This window comes from Coregonus clupeaformis, chromosome 36 (assembly GCF_020615455.1).
Source record: "Coregonus clupeaformis isolate EN_2021a chromosome 36, ASM2061545v1, whole genome shotgun sequence".
Taxonomy (NCBI): domain Eukaryota; kingdom Metazoa; phylum Chordata; class Actinopteri; order Salmoniformes; family Salmonidae; genus Coregonus; species Coregonus clupeaformis.
In genome coordinates, this window is record NC_059227.1 from 27905252 (window position 1) to 27922532 (window position 17281).

The window sequence follows — 17281 nt, forward strand, 5'->3', positions numbered from 1 at the left end:
TGACTCCCAATCGGAGGTAACGAGTGTCAGCTGTCGGCTCGTTATCTCTGATTGGGAGCCATATATATACTGTTGTGTTTCACTGTTTGTTTGTGGGTTTTTGTTCTATGTTCAGTCTATGTACTGAGGACGTTACGGATCGTGTTTTGTTTTGTCGTTATTTCAACATTAAAGTCATGTTCACTCCCAACGCTGCGCTTTGGTCGTATTTCATAGGCGATCGTGACACCATGAAGGACCGTCGCGCCACCTTCCTGTTCAAGTGAGCACAGCACAACAAGGTGAGTCCAATAATGTATTGTGTGCTGCTGCATAAATTATGTAATATGCCAGGGAGATATGTATACCGTAGCTAAGAAAGTAATACTAAGTGTATGTGGTGTAGTAAGCTGTTAGCTGTTGGTGGTGCACATGTAGCCTATAGCCTGTTTTAGAGAAATATTGTAAGAGCTTTCATTGTCTGCTTATGTGCCCCCTTTATTTATCCTACAGTTCTGACTTGGTGTACAGGGAGAATACTGTAAGAACGGCCCATGTTCTGAATTCTGTCGCTATACATTTCAAAAGATCTGAACAAATAGTTATATTGACTACGTCAGTCCTAGCTCGCTCATGAATGTCTTAATCGAAATTACGGATGTCCTTTTATCCGCTCGCCATCCCTTTATGCCATAGTTTGTACATCTCAATTGTCAGTAGAAACCACATTTGTTTAAGCAAGTCAGCCATATCAGCTATGTTTTTTTAAGGCAGTAAATGAGGCTGAATTAATTGTTCCACTGCCAGACAAGGCTCCGCTGATAGCCAGGTGTATCAGTGGTAAGGATTCACTCCATGGAGCTGAAAAGAAAGCATTTGCTGTTGGGACAGCTTTATGTAGGCCCTAACAGTTTGTGGACACCGTTTGTCACTGTTATAGTGCAATTCATGTATTGTTTAGTGTTCTGTAGTGGCTTTGCTGGCATGCATCATAAAAAAATGGAGGAGTTTGCCCCACCAACATTTACATGCAAAATCGCTTCTGTCTAGCGGTCTTTTTGAGCATCAGGTACTGCTGGAATGTCAACATTTATAAAGTATTCATAAAGTGTAAATAGCCCACACTTTAGATGAGGCCACGGAAAAATACTTAATAATGTTTAGTAAATGGTTTATAAGGACCTATATTAAGCACCTTATGAATTATCTTATTAATCATAATTTGATATTTTAAATTGTTTATAAATGTTTGAATAACTAGGTTACTAACATTTACAAAGGTGACTTCCGGTAGATGGCGTATTGAATACACAGCGGTGCGAATCACCTCAAGATAAAAACATAATATTCAATATCAGTAAGTTAGACTAAATATTAGCACTTCACATATTCGCGGGTAATAACATTCGATCTGGATAATAACACAAAACAAATCATAAGGCTAGAGAAATGTATCGACAAATATTACAACAGCAAGCAACACTCAAACATGACGGAGGATAAACGAGGAGAATCAATCTCCAAGAGAAAACAGGACTCCTCGACTGATACAGATGATTTATGCTTTTGTGTGGAAAGCGATCTGTTGAAGTCGATAAATGACAAACTGGGCATACTAGAGTTGGTCAGTAATGATGTAAAAGAGTTGAAGGCAAGTCTTGAAATGAGTGACGAAAAAGCTGCGATAATGGAGAACGATACAAAAAAACTCAAAGGGACAGTCACTAAAAACGGATGTTAAGGAACTTAAAAAGGAGAACAACTTTCTGAGAAAAGCCTTACTAGACATACAAACTACATCGATGAGAGAAGATCTAGTACTTACGGGTATCCAAGAAAAAGAAGGAGAGGTTACCGAAATAATTGTGAAGGATTTATTTCTTACAGCGCTTCAAATCCCACTCGAGGCTGTCGATAAAATCCAACTCGAACGTGTACACCGTTTCAGACAAAGAGGACAGAGATATGAGCGTCCAATCGTTGCCAAATTTGCTTTCTTTAAGGATAAAATAATGGTTAAAAATGTAAAAGACTTGCTGGCATGAAAATAGGCATGAATGATCAGTTCCCGAGGGAGATTGCAGAACGGTGCAAAGTTCTGTACCCAATCTTCAAGGAAAATAGATTAAAAGGGAAGCGTGTTGCTCTCGTTGTCGATAAACTGTATATTGACAACCAAATGTTCCGCGACACAAAGACTAATCCATGGCTATTCTGAAAGTTCTAATAGAGGAGTCGAATAATGGAACACCCAATACTAGCCATGGTAGGGATTGTAATAATAAAGCACATTTATAGTATTTCTAGTATTTTATAAAGGGATAAGACGGCATTACAAGAAAAGATAACAAGCAAAATAAAATATCTTCAAATACAACTAACTAGAACACAAGTACTGAATCAACATAGTGGAGATAAAAACATAGCAAACAGAAGACATAGAAGGCACAGTATGTGGGTATGTGTGGATGTATTGTGATGGAAGGTGTGGTGTGCGTTTTTGTGTTTGTGTTTGAAAAAGTGTGGCGTTAAGTGAGTGAGAAAGGAAATGGTTGCATATCCCAGAACCAACGTGTGTCTGTGAGCAGGGGTTGTGAGAGAGAGTTTTCAATTTTGTGCAGATGAGGGATATACATTTTTAAATAAAGTATACATCTAATTAATTTTTTTATTGTCCTATCATGATGGAACGATCCCCAATCCTATATCCTAGACACCCAGCTGAGCGACCCATACACCAAAGTGAAGTCCCAATCTGTTTTATGGCCCTTCTGTGAGTTGCCTGTATGGAGCCAAAACAGAAAAATAAATGCTGTCAGAGACGTACTTGAGCAGCACCGCCCCCTCAAGATTCTGTTGAGGCAAATATACTTCTCCCATGGGCAAAGAAACTCAAAAGGGGTGATAATATTAATTAACAGTAATTTCGATCCGAATGTGCAAATTGTCCAAACAGATCCGCAAGGTAGATGGAGTATTTTAAATATGTTATTGGACCATAAACAGATACTTGGTTACCAACCCCCCATGTTTCCCTGGGAGGCGGAGCCTGGTACTGTCCCAGCTGTCGACGATTGGTTTCGGCATAGTGAGCGGGTATGGGAGACCGCTCACTGGAATCTGCAGGAAGCCTCTAATACCCAGAAATACTTTGCCGACAGATGCCGCCGACCTACGCCACTCTTTCACCCCGGACAATGTGTGTGGCTCTATACCAGAGACATCCGGCTCCACCTCCCCTGCAAAAAGTTCTGTCCTCGCTTCATTGGTCCCTTCAATATGACCCATCGCATCAACCCTGTCACGTACCGCCTACAGTTACCCCGTCAGTATAAAATCTCCTCGTCCTTCCATGTGTCTCTGTTAAAACCGGTCACCTACAGTCCTTTTCATCCTCTAGTCTCTACCCGCAGTGCGCCGCCACCGTTGGATTTCGGATGGGAACCTGCCTACGCCATTCAGGCCATCCTTGATTCCAAATGCCTGAGAGGTCGCATCCACTATCTAGTGGACTGGGAAGGTTATGGGCCTGAAGACCGGTCCTGGGTCCCCAATCAGGACATCCTCGACCCAGAGATGATTCAGGCATTCCACCGTAACCGTCCGGATCGTCCCGCTCCCCAACCTCGGGGTCGACCCCCGAACAGACCCACTGGACATCAGCCTCGACGCAGAACGTCGGGTCAGTCCACGACCTTGTCGAACCAGCCTGCCGGACCTTGCCCCCGAGGTAGGCGGCCGCCTCTGCTCCCCCGCCCGCCCGCTCCACCCTCCGGTGCCGTTCGGTCGTCAGGAGCCTCCCTGGTGGTATTCTTGAACGTAGCCCTGTTTCTTTGTGTTCTTGAACGTAGCCCTGTCTATCATTTTTGTTCATTGATTTCACCTGTGTTAGTTACTCACCTGGTCTCATCAGCTCCTTATTTAGTTCAGTTCTTTCTGTTTGTGCCTTGTGAGGTATTGTTCGTTTTGACTCTACTAAGCCTTTTCCTAGCTCGTTTGTGAGAACCAGTTATAGTCTTCAGTCCTAGTTTTGTTTCACCTGCCTGTTTGCCTACCTGTGTATGACTATTGCCTGCCTGTGACCACGATTCCTGCCTTCTGCGAAGGCAAAATAAACACCTGCCGCGCTCTGTGCGTGAATCTACACCTTTTTCTCGCTGAGTATTCATTACACTCTCAATGAAGCCAACACACTAAATACCTATTTTCCCTTAAGAGGCTCTGTTTGATGGTTCCCATTATGTCCCATTGTTTTTGTACAGACGATCCAATCGAGATGAGCTGTTTAATTGGATCCTTTGCATAAAGCAGAATAAACAAAAAATGGAAGCCCGAAACCAGAGAGGATCTATCCATTTGTATTCAAATGAGATCGGCCGATACAAACTACTACACAATTGCTTGTTTCCATTTATTTATTTTTCCTCTCATCTGTGTTGTTCATCAGACAGGCTCCCTGGGGTGTTTATTGGTGTGTGCCGTTCTCCATTAAAAGCGATGTGTTGCACCAGATTGGGATGAGTAATAAATCACGGCTCAGACTTAGAGACTCTGATTAGAGAGCAAGAGAGAGAGAGAGAGAGAGAGAGAGAGAGAGAGAGAGAGAGAGAGAGAGAGAGAGAGAGAGAGAGAGAGAGAGAGAGAGAGAGAGAGAGAGAGAGAGAGAGAGAGAGAGAGAGAGAGAGAGAGAGAGAGAGAGAGAGAGAGAGAGAGAGAGAGAGAGAGAGAGAGAGAGAGAGAGAGAGAGAGAGAGAGAGAGAGAGAGAGAGAGAGAGAGAGAGAGATAGTAGAGAGAGAGAGAGAGAGATAGAGAGAGCGGTTGTGACGAATGCTCCGATTGGGTGTGTTCCAAGTTCTTACGTGGCACTCAGTCTCAGTGGGTTGGGGGTGGCTGCTTGGTTGGCACCCCTGCAGTTTTGATAAACGTTATATCACTCCGTTGGACGACAGCGTTTTATTTACTGGGACATATTGTTAGAGAATGCTTCAGACTGCTTCAGTCTGCTATGCGCTGTCTGACATTAAATCATTAAATGTCCGACTACTCTAAAACCGCCTCGCCCTTCAAATCTCAGAAGACAGCATAATCCATTAGACCTCTGTCATAGCAGCTTTTCCTCATGTTAGATGTCATAAATTAGCCTACAATTTCTTATTCACACCTAGCAAATGTTTTATAAGTTAGAGTGCGGCACATGAGAGTTAAAGTATGCTGAGTGAGAGTGTTGCGTTGAGATTTACAGCCCGGAACACAACTGTATTGGTACATTAGTTACTGTAAACCAGGTCTGGGTTCAAAAGGTATTTCGTTTCTCCAAAAGACTTTGATCAAGCCTGCCTGGAGTCCCAGAAAGACTGGTTTTGCACGATTGGTTCCATGGTCCAGGCAATCTAAATCAAGCACATACTGTATTTGACCAACCACCTGGATTCGGTCCTATGTTGCAACATTTGAAATTGTGTTTTTTTACATTGGATAAAAGTTGCGACTCAGAGCTATATCATACACTTTCTGTGGCTAAACCAAATAGGCTTGTAATTTAACAATTTGATTCGTATTTACAGATGGAATACAAGTTTGTTATTAAGGCACATGAAAGTTCACATGTTCCAGAAGGCATTTTTTGCAAAAAACACATTTTGAAAAACATATAATAAAAATATGTTCAAATGCCTCTCCTGTGAAGTATTGACGTGCGACATACACCTAGCTTCCTGAAATGGGTCACATAAAGTATTTGAAAGATTTCAAATGCTATTTGAACCCAGGTATTTACAGTATATGGTATTCATGTATACTGTGTGGGCATGTACTGTAGATTAGACAACAATACACAATGTGTGTATGCACGGCTGCTGCTTTTGATGTTCTTGTTCATCAGTTTAATAAGCTTGGCCGGCCTCAGAGACATGACTGTAACAACACGCTCACTCAGGTCACCTTACATAAATAGTTATAATGAAGTACAGCAGATGTACTGTCTGTTACCTTTAATGTAATCCTACTGTGCTATAGGAGATGGCGTGGGATAAGGCCGTTGATTTTCGGGTCTTTGACACTCGTGTGGAGACAGTGATGAAAAGTGGTTTTAATTGAGAAAACCCTCGTGCCTTTGAGGGTTGTGTTCATGCAAAAACCTTCATGATATTCTTTACATTCATGTTGAGCACTCTATTGGACTAGAAGTGAACCAAGAGGATGTGCGTGGATCATCCTTTAATATTTGGTAATATTTATGGTATAAGATAACGAATGAAAAACGTATCTGCTTTGCTTTATAACTAAGAACGTCAGACACATCAGAAACTTAGTAGGTAATTACTCAATAACAGCACACTGTTGCAGATCCAAGAGGAGAGGAAGGATATTAGAAGTGAAAGGTGTGTTCACACCATCGGTTCCCATCCGTGTAGAGAGCATGATTGGTCTTGGCAGGGGATGCCACAGACCCTTACGCCTCAGCCTCTCTACCCATACTGATCCTTATCCACCACCAGCCAGTTCAGATTATTATTCATGAGATGTCTTTATTTCATTGTTTTTTATAGGAAGTGAAAATGTACAAAGATTTATTTGCAAATCAAATATTTGCAAAAAATAACTTCCATGGTTATGTTTGCTTGGGGGTAAGTAACCAAACTGTCTTTGGTTGAGTGGTTTCAGTCCCAGAGGAATTTGTTAAATCCTTAGTTATTTTGGGAACCTGATACTCCTATTTTAAGGTAATTTCCTAATGATTGTCAATAGGGCAATAAGTGCACTAATACTTGATGTAGGCCTAGGAGCCGTTTTGGCCTGCTTATGTGTCATTTAATGTGTTGTGTACAGCATGTCTGTCTAGGGATGGTTTAACTTATTTTGTACACTAGAAGGCACTATATGATGGGTCAATGGTCACTGGTCACATAGGTAGCACAGGTGACTAGTATTGATGGGCATTCCGAGTCTTTTTGGTTCATTTGACTCTAAAACGGCTCTTCATTCAAAATGCTTAAAAATCGACCTAGAACCATGAAACATTTTCAAATCTCTAAGGTAAAGCACGAAAGGTAAGCTACTATTACGTCAGATCGTGAAATGCGCATTCAAATAAATGTTTACCTGGCCAAATTATTAGATGGGCTGCAAAGAAATTACGTTTTTTTTATGCACTGAAAACATGTGCGTGGATAGATTGACGCGCTCTCCCCACTATTTATTGTTTCTGCAGTGAGGATTCACCCTCTTTAGATAATTATTTTTTAACTTATCTGTAGGAAAACGTTGTTCTGAGCTCAAAAGCAGTGGTAGCAGTATGCAAATCAGGGAGCCAAATTAAAGGCTCTTTCACCGATGCAAAAGTTAATGCTTTTGGAAAGCTGATTCTTGTGAATGCGTCATGAACCCTGTCAACACTTTTTCTCTTAACAAGACTCCCTGTGCGGGTGCCTTTTGGGAGTTACAATATATGTGTTTCACTTCTAAGCCGTCTGTGCCCAAGAGAGCAACTCTTCCACTGGTGCCTGTGTCTGATCAGACACACGCCATGGTTGGGCTCAATTGAGAATTTGGGAATTGACTCCCATTCAACGTATGAGTTGAAATTCAAATTGAATTGGCCACACCCCACAGGATACAAATTTGAGTTTGAGTGACAGGAAGTATAATTTAATTTAGTGCAAATAAATGCCATTCAGTCTTAGAACATGAGAGTTTCATTGAATCTGAAATTTAGTATTTTTCCCATATTTAACAACATTTAAGTGATTCATTAAATATAAAAACTAGGTTTTGTTTTCCTTGATCATTCATATGAAGAGTTTGTCCTGAAAATCAATAGTTTCAACAATATTTTAGATGCATGCATATAACGACATGTTTGATGTTTTATGAACATAATATATATTTGTATAGACTACATCTAATATACACTGCTCAAAAAAATAAAGGGAACACTAAAATAACACATCCTAGATCTGAATGAATAAAATAATCTTATTTAATACTTTTTTCTTTACATAGTTGAATGTGCTGACAACAAAATCACACAAAAATTATCAATGGAAATCTAATTTATCAACCCATGGAGGTCTGGAGTTGGAGTCACCCTCAAAATTAAAGTGAAAAACCACACTACAGGCTGATCCAACTTTGATGTAATGTCCTTGAAACAAGTCAAAATGAGGCTCAGTAGTGTGTGTGGCCTCCACGTGCCTGTATGACCTCCCTACAACGCCTGCATAATGTTTCCACCTCCATGTTTGACGGTGGGGATGGTGTTCTTGGGGTCATAGGCAGCATTCCTCCTCCTCCAAACACGGCGAGTTGAGTTGATGCCAAAGAGCTCGATTTTGGTCTCATCTGACCACAACACTTTCACCCAGTTCTCCTCTGAATCATTCAGATGTTCATTGGCAAACTTCAGACGGGCCTGTATATGTGCTTTCTTGAGCAGGGGGACCTTGCGGGCGCTGCAGGATTTCAGTCCTTCACGGCGTAGTGTGTTACCAATTGTTTTCTTGGTGACTATGGTCCCAGCTGCCTTGAGATCATTGACAAGATCCTCCCGTGTAGTTCTGGGCTGATTCCTCACTGTTCTCATGATCATTGCAACTCCACGAGGTGAGATTTTGCATGGAGCCCCAGGCCGAGGGAGATTGACAGTTATTTTGTGTTTCTTCAATTTGCGAATAATCGCACCAACTGTTGTCACCTTCTCAGCAAGCTGCTTGGCGATGGTCTTGTTGCCCATTCCAGCCTTGTGTAGGTCTACAATCTTGTCCCTGACATCCTTGGAGAGCTCTTTGGTCTTGGCCATGGTGAAGAGTTTGGAATCTGATTGATTGATTGCTTCTGTGGACAGGTGTCTTTTATGTAGGTAACAAACTGAGAATAGGAGCACTCCCTTTAAGAGTGTGCTCCTAATCTCAGCTCGTTACCTGTATTAAAGACACCTGGGAGCCAGAAATCTTTCTGATTGATAGGGGGTCAAATACTTATTTCCCTCATTAAAAATAGAAAGTATCATACTTATTGACTTTTCTTAATACACGGGAGAGTCCGGCTCCATCAGCGATTCTATTGACTGGTGGACTTGGCAGAAATGTATTCCCTCTTGCTTACACACATCATTGCTCCATCTCTCTGCACTGGTCTCACCATGGCATTCCTGTGTGTCTCTTATGCAATAGGCTATAATTAGACCTAGCATGCAGCCGTACATCATCAATGGTTGGCTTGATCTACATAGAGGGAGGAGTTGTCCTTCATCAAGGTGATTTGGGAAACAGTGATAATACTGTATTGGTCATTCGATCGGGAGGAGGGTTTGTTTTTGGCGTCTGTATTTATTGCGTATACGAAGGGTGTCCACTCCAAACAGTCATCCATAACAATGCACTGAATATCAATATTATTCCGGGTTTAATTTTTCTCATCTCTTTAATATTTTTTATTTATCATACTAACTACAATAAACCTACGCCACCCTGTCTCTTCTATGACTAATCAACATCTCTGAAACACATCTCATACCAAACAACCTCTCAACAACAAAGACATATACTGTACATCTCATTGTCTTATCTGGGTTGGAGTTATGAGCTTTCTTCTCCCTTCCACTCAAGGTCACGTCTGTAAACCTATCCGATGACCCTCTTCCTGACGCTCGGGGAAACTAGACCCTTCCTGACGCTCGGGAAAACTAGACCCACCATGCAGAGAGAACTTTGGTGGAAATGCTGAAGGTTACTCTCACACTTCAGCTCCAGTATACATGTCGCGTTGCTTTGCCATCAGTGTCTTTGTCAATGTGACGTTCTACCAGCTACACAGAGCGTGCAGTTTGAGAGCAGAGAGGAGCAGAGGGGAAGAGCATCTTTATTCTATTTTGCCCTACTGTACTATACCATATTCATCCATTAAGTACAATAGCTTTGGTCCAGTTTTTTGCAAGTACTCATTACATTGTTGCTAGTGGTTGTACAGCTGAGTTCACAAAGCATAGGTCAGCCTCACACATGGCAGTGGACCAACCGGAGGAGAAAATCTGAACCTGCGGAGTCCCTCAAAACACTTGACACTTAGATGCGACTTCTGCTTTCAGAATACGATGATCACTTCGAAAAGACGCACAAACGTTGCATTGAGGTCAAATTGTGTTCAGATCAGGCTGACCACCTCAGGAAGATGTAAGGGAGTGTGAGTATTTCTCCTCTGTCTGGATGCAATCAGGCTACCAAAAGCGCAAACAGTGTGCGACCTCATTATCATTCCCACCGCAAGTCTCCAGAAACTTCTGTTTTGGGAGCAAGAGGCACCTTTTTAAGATAACGTTGTCACGCTCGTCGAACAGAGAGGACCAAGGCGCAGCGTGGAATGCGAACATACTTTTATTTTAAATGATCACACGAACAAAACATCAAAACGATACGTGACGTCCTTGGCAATAGACACTAACCAAACACGGAACAAGATCCCACAAACACTGTGGCAAAACAGGCTACCTAAGTATGGTCCCCAATCAGAGACAACAAGCAACAGCTGATTCACGTTGCCTCTGATTGAGAACCACACCGGCCAACATAGAAACAAATGAACTAGATAAACACCCTAGCACACAAAACACATAGAAACCACACACCCTGGCTCAACATAACAGAGTCCCAGAGCCAGGGCGTGACAGTACCCCAAAGGCGCGGACTGCGACCGCGCCAAACATAAACCGAACAGGGGAGGGCCGGGTGGGCATTCCTCCTCGGAGGTGGTTCCGGCTCCGGGTTTGACCCCCACCCTCCAACAAACCCCCCAAAGCGCCCCTGGTCCGGTCTGGCCCTGCTGGCCGGAGCTGGACTGAACACTGGTGGAGCGGATTGCTCTAGCTCCGGAGTGGAGCAGCTGACCGGTGCCGGACCAGGCACCGGTGGAACAGGCACGGGCTGTGCCGGACTGATGATGCGCACCACAGGCTTGGTGCGGGGAGCAGGGACGGGCCGGACCGGGCTGACGACGCGCACCATTGGCTTGGTGCGGGGAGCAGGGACGCTCCACCAGTGTTCAGTCCAGCTCCGGCCAGCAGGGCCAGACCGGACCAGGGGCGCTTTGGGGGGTTAGAGAGGGAGTGAGGGTCATGCCCGGAGCCGGATCTGCCGCCGAGGCGGAGTGCCCACCCGGCCCCTCCCCTGTTGTGTTTGGTTGGCGCGGTCGGAGTCCGCGCCTTTGGGGGGGGGTACTGTCACGCCCTGGCTCTGGGGACTCTTGTATGTTGAGCCAGGGTGTGAGTTTTCATTGTTTTGTGTTCTAGTTTGGTATTTCTATGTTGGCCAGGGTGGTTCCCAATCAGAGACGGCTGTAGCTCGTTGTCTCTGATTGGGAGCCATACTTAGGTAGCCGTTTGGCATTGTTTTGGTGTGGTATCTTGTTCCGTGTATGGTTAGTGTTTGTAACCAAGGACGTCACGTTATCGTTTTGTTCTCTAATAAATAAGTATGTTCACTCATCACGCTGCGCCTTGGCCCGCTTCTTCTCAAGACGATTGTGACAAACGTTGTGGAGCAAATGGATAAAACACACAATTATCCTCAGACAAAGAAACTCGTTGACATATTTAAGGAAGCTGATCTACAACACATATTTAGAAGCAAGTTACAATGCAATGTTTTGCTAGCACAGACTGGAATGTGTTCTAGGATTCATCCGATTGCATTGAGGGGTATGCCACATCAGTCACCGGTTTCATCAATAAGTGCATCAACGACGTCGTACCACAGTGACCGTACGTACATATCCCAACCAGAAGCCATGGATTACAGGAAACATCCTCACTGAGCTAAAGGCTAGACCTGCCACTTTCAAGGAGCGGGACACTAATCCGGACGCCTATAAGAAATCCCGCTATGCCCTCAGATGAACCATCAAACAGGCAAAGCGTCAATACAGGACTAAGATTTAATCTTACTACACCGGCTCTAGCGCTCGTCGGATGTGGCAGGGCTTGAAAACTATTACGGATAACAAAGGGAAACCCAGCTGCGAGCAGGGAAACCCAGTGAAGTGAGCCTACCAGACGAGCTAAATGCCTTCTACGCTCGCGTCAAGGCAAGCAACATTGAACCATTCATGAGAGCACCAGCTGTTCCGGACGACTGTGTGAACACACTCTCCGTAGCTGATGTGAGTAAGACCTTTAAACAGGTCAACATTCAGACAGATTATCAGGACGCATACTCAGAGCATGCGCTGACCAACTGGCATGTGTCTTCACTGACATTTTCAACCTCTCCCTGACCGAGTCTGTAATACCTACATGTTTCAAGCAGACCACCATAGTCCCTATGCCGAAGAATGCCAAGGTAACCTGCCTAAATGACAACCGCCCCGTAGCACTCACATCTGCAGCCATGAAGTGCTTTGAAAGGCTGGTCATGGCTCATATCAACACCATCATCCCAGACCCACTACAATTCGCATACCGCCCCAACAGATCCACAGATTACGCAATCTCTATTGCACTCCACACTGCCCTTTCCCACCTGGACAAAAGGAACACCTACGTGAGAACGTTGAATAAACTTGGGAAACTGATTGGATTTGAAAAAGTCATCAATGTAAGGGAATTTCATATTTTTTTCACCCAACCTTTAACCTAATTCCAAAGACATTGTGACATTTTTTGCTGTTGATTTCACGATAAAGTCATGTTAGTTGACAAATCAACCAAATGTAAATCAAAACTACACTCAGAAAAAAGGGTTCTATGTCGAGGGATAGGGTTCTACCAATAACCATTTTGATCTGAAGCACCCTTATCGGAAGACAAGGGATCTTTGTAAGGCAAAGTGTTCAATCTAAAACTTTTAACATCCTAAGAACGTTTTTGGAAGAAAGGGTTATTTGATGATTCTTTGGAAGACAAGAAGGATTCTTTGGAAGGCAAGAAGGGTTCTTTGGAAGGCAAGAAGGGTTCTACATAGAGCCATATATCATATTTCCCAGCATGCTCTATTACAGGGGGATTTTCTAAATTGTTTGTTTTAATATCTGTATTTTTGCATGTACAGTTCATTGATTGGTTGATTAATGTTATTCTACACAAAGATATATATTATACATGTTTAGAAACTAATCCAATCTGTTAGTAGTTGGACTTATAGCATGCGTTACTGTAATGGTTGCTCCAGTTTAGATGATTGAGCTAGTCTCAGTAATCGATCGTCCCTACCCGGGCAGTCATTCTGAATGCAGGTTGCGGGTGATTAAAAATTCCACTTGTTGGATATCCTAACTCTGGCTGGATTTCAATAGGAATTACACATCACTTTGCAAGCCAGCATAATGTGACTTGCAGGCCTGATGTGGCCTGTAAACCAGTAGTTTCCCAACAACCCTGTGTTAGGGTATAACTAGGCCCTCAAAGAAAGGCCTTATGATATATGAATGGAATAAACCAATGACTGACAACCCAAGCTGTAAATCTAACACCATTCTATGGTAATCTGGTTCCAAAGAAAGAAATAGAGTGGTGGTATATAAACCTGCCCTGGCAAGCATCCAAACATAGAGTACTCTCTTTCTCTGTCTAAAAACAGGGCAAGTCAGTCCATCAACCCATATTTGACAGCTGAGGTCCCCATAACACACCCTTATTATGTTCAAAGAAGAGGTGTGAGAGGCTCCAGTCCAATAAAAAACAGGGGATGCTGAAAGAAAATCACGTTTCAGCACGTTTCCACAAGTGTGGAAGTGGCCATGTGGGAACTCGAAATGGCAAGGCCTCCTCATCCCAACTTCAACCGTTCAGCAAGACTCAGCAAACAGCTCCACTGGCCCGTGGCCTCGGCCTGTGAGTCAGACTGACCTGTAGGTCCCCAGCGTGTGAGGCCGACAATCGAATGCATTCTGAATACCAAAACAACATTTTACTGCTAAAACACTCTGAAACTGCGATGACTACACCAACTACATACACCACAGTGATCCCGAGATTTAAATAGACACCTGGGAGCATGGGTCTCACGTTGCTAGGGAGCATGGGTCTCATCTCTAGTATCTTAATTATACATTTGGTGAAATTTGGATGCCCAGAGGCAGTATCTTGTTGCTGAGAGCTTAATAGACTTTGTAACACAGTGGATATGCCTTACTGGGTTTACGGTGAAAGTTAGAGCTGGTATGGGGCGCGTCGATGTGGTTGTAGTGTTTCACCCAGAACCATGGGCACAATTACTTGTAAAGGATCAGAGTAATTCATAACTGCATGTGGCCATGTGAGAAGCAATAAGGTTGCATGTATTGCTGTCATAAAAATCTAAATGCGGCTTTTCTGTATTGTACTGTACAGTTAATATCTTGAGCATTCTGTATACAGTGCCCTTTCAGTTACAGAAAGGGTGTTACTGGACAGAAGGTGGAGGGGGTCATCAAATTGAGCTATAAAAAGAAACACAGCAGACAAAGACTACAGACCAGTTAAAAAACGATCATAATTGCAGTCCATTCTTGGGCATTGCTGTCCTCTTCCCTCTTTCTCTAAACTTTAAGAATCTGTCAACCCAAACAAGCACCCCATTCCAACAGAAACTTTAGTACAAAAAGCATATATTTATTAACATCGCAACACTTACTTTACATTTCCCCCCTATCAGATATTTTATTCCTCTGTGGTGTTCCAGTACTCCAGTTTCGAGGACAAGCCGGATTCTACATGCAAAGTCTAATAGATGCTAATCTATTGCGCCCGTCTCCTTCTCTTGGCTAATGATGGTATTCATAGGCTCCCTCCCACACAGCTGCCACAGTCTAATGACCAGCAAATTCATGCTAGTAAAGATTAATTATGTTTACTGGGAACAGTTGCTGCACTCTTAGAAAAAATGGGTTTCAAATGGGTTCTTCGGCTGTCCCCATAGGATGACCCTTTCTGGTTCTAGGTATAACTATTTTGGGTTCCATGTAGAACCCTCTGTGTAAAGGGTTCTACATGGAACTCAAAAGGGTTCTACCTGGAACCTTAAGGGTTCTTCTGCCTGGAACCAAAAAGGGTTCTTCTAAGGGTTCTCCTATGGGGACAGCCGAAGAACCATTTTAGGTTCTAGATAGCAACAAAACAAAATCTAAGAGTGTATGATACCATTATCACTGAAATAAAGTGAAATGAAGCTACTGTAATAGCAGATCAGATAGAGTTAGAGTGGTACCTGCATGCTTGGCAGTATCTAGTGTATAAGCTAAAGGTAGTGGCACACGACGGAGGCAGCAATATATCTACTGTATCTATAAAGCCTCCTGTCCAGAATCAAACTGCACAATAGATTAGGTATCTGACTGCAGGACATGGTCGGATGCCTCAAAAAGTTATGTAGCAAGTTTTTATCCTCAAGAGTAAATCGCCCTGACCTCAGGTGTGCCAGATGCTTTGGAACTCAGATGAAATATTGATGAGCTTAAGAGATTGTGTGTCAGAGCAATTGTTCTGATATGTTAATGCGCAGGAAGGAACAAATCCCATGGGCAATTTCCTATGGTTCCTCGAGAGGATACAGTGTTATAATTTATCTGTAGAATATCATTACACAATATTAATAGTTTGCATTGGAATAGGATATCAGCTGGAAGATCTATGTGATTCATATTCCGTAAACAAGTAGACAATAAGGGTGTAATGGTCAAGATGTAAGCTACTTTGTTCAAATGGCTAGACATAAAACAGTGAACACACTGTTACAGCTCTCATCTGGGTGATTACCCTGACTGAGAGTCATTTGCATACACATAAAATGCAGGCTATTACATTTTAGCAGACGCTCTTATCCAGAGCGACTTACAGTTAGTGAGTGCATACATGATAATTTTTATACTGGCCCCCCGTAGGAATCGAACCCACAACCCTGGCGTTGCAAACACCATGCTCTACCAACTGAGCTACCTCCCTGCCAGCCATTCCCTCCCCTGGACGACGCTGAGCCAATTATGCACCGCCCCATGGGTCTCCCGGTTGCGGCCGGCTACGACAGAGCCTGGATTCGAACCAGGATCTCTAGTGGCACAGCTAGCACTGCGATGCAGTGCCTTAGACCACTGCGCCACTCGGGAGACACTACACCACAGAGTTCATTACCTGTGTTAGGCAAAACATTTTATGAACTTTATGTGGCCGCCTCTCATCGCTTTGCTATCATAAACTTTGAATGGACTATTTCATCCATTTAAGACATTGCATTTCCTTCTTCTAAACTCAAAATGAGCTTTGAGTTATTCACAGGCCACATGCTCTTATATGATAATGTATTGTAGCGACTTTAATCCAACACCTACACTACCAGTCAAAAGTTGGGACACACCTACTCATTCAAGGGTTTTTCTTTATAGAATAATAGTGAAGACATCAAAACTATGAAATAACACATATGGAATCATGTAGTAACCAAAAAAGTGTTCAACAAATCAAAATATATTTTATATTTGAGATTTTTCAAATAGCAACCCTTTGCCTTGATGACAGCTTTGCACACTCTTGGCATTCTCTCAAGCAGCTTCATGAGGTAGTCACTTGGAATGCATTCCAATTAACAGGTGTGCCTTCTTACAAGTTAATTAGTGGAATTTATTTCCTTCTTAATGTGTTTGAGCCAATCAGTTGTGTTGTGACAAGGTAGGGGGGTATACAGAAGATAGCCCTATTTGGTAAAAGACCAAGTCCATAATATGGCAGGAACAGCTGAAATAAGCAAAGAGAAACGACAGTCCATCATTACTTTAAGACGTGAATGTCAGTCAATAAAGAACATTTCAGGAACTTTGAAAGTTTCTGCAAGTGCAGTCATAAAAAGCATGAAGCGCTATGATGAAACTGGCTCTCATGAGGACCTCCACAGGAATGGAAGATCCAGAGTTACCTCTGCTGCAGAGGATAAGTTCATTAGAGTTACCAGCGTCAGAAATTGCAGCCCAAACAAATGCTTCACATAGTTGAGGTAACAGACACATCTCAACATCAACAGTTCAGAGGAGACTGTGTGAATCAGGCCTTCATGGTCGATTTGCTGCAAAGAACCAGTGGAAATGTGTCCTTTGGTCTGAAGTCCAAATTGGAGATTTTAGGTACCAACTGCCGTGTCTTGGGGCGTTGTGTGGGTGAACGGATGATCTCCGCATGTGTACTTCCCACCGTAAAGCACAGAGGAGGTGTTATGGTGTGGGGGGCTTTGCTGGTGACACTGCCTGTGATTTATTTAGAATTCAAGGCTCACTTAACCAGCATGGCTACCACAGTATTCTGCAGTGATACGCCATCCCATCTGGTTTGGGCTTAGTGGGACTACCATT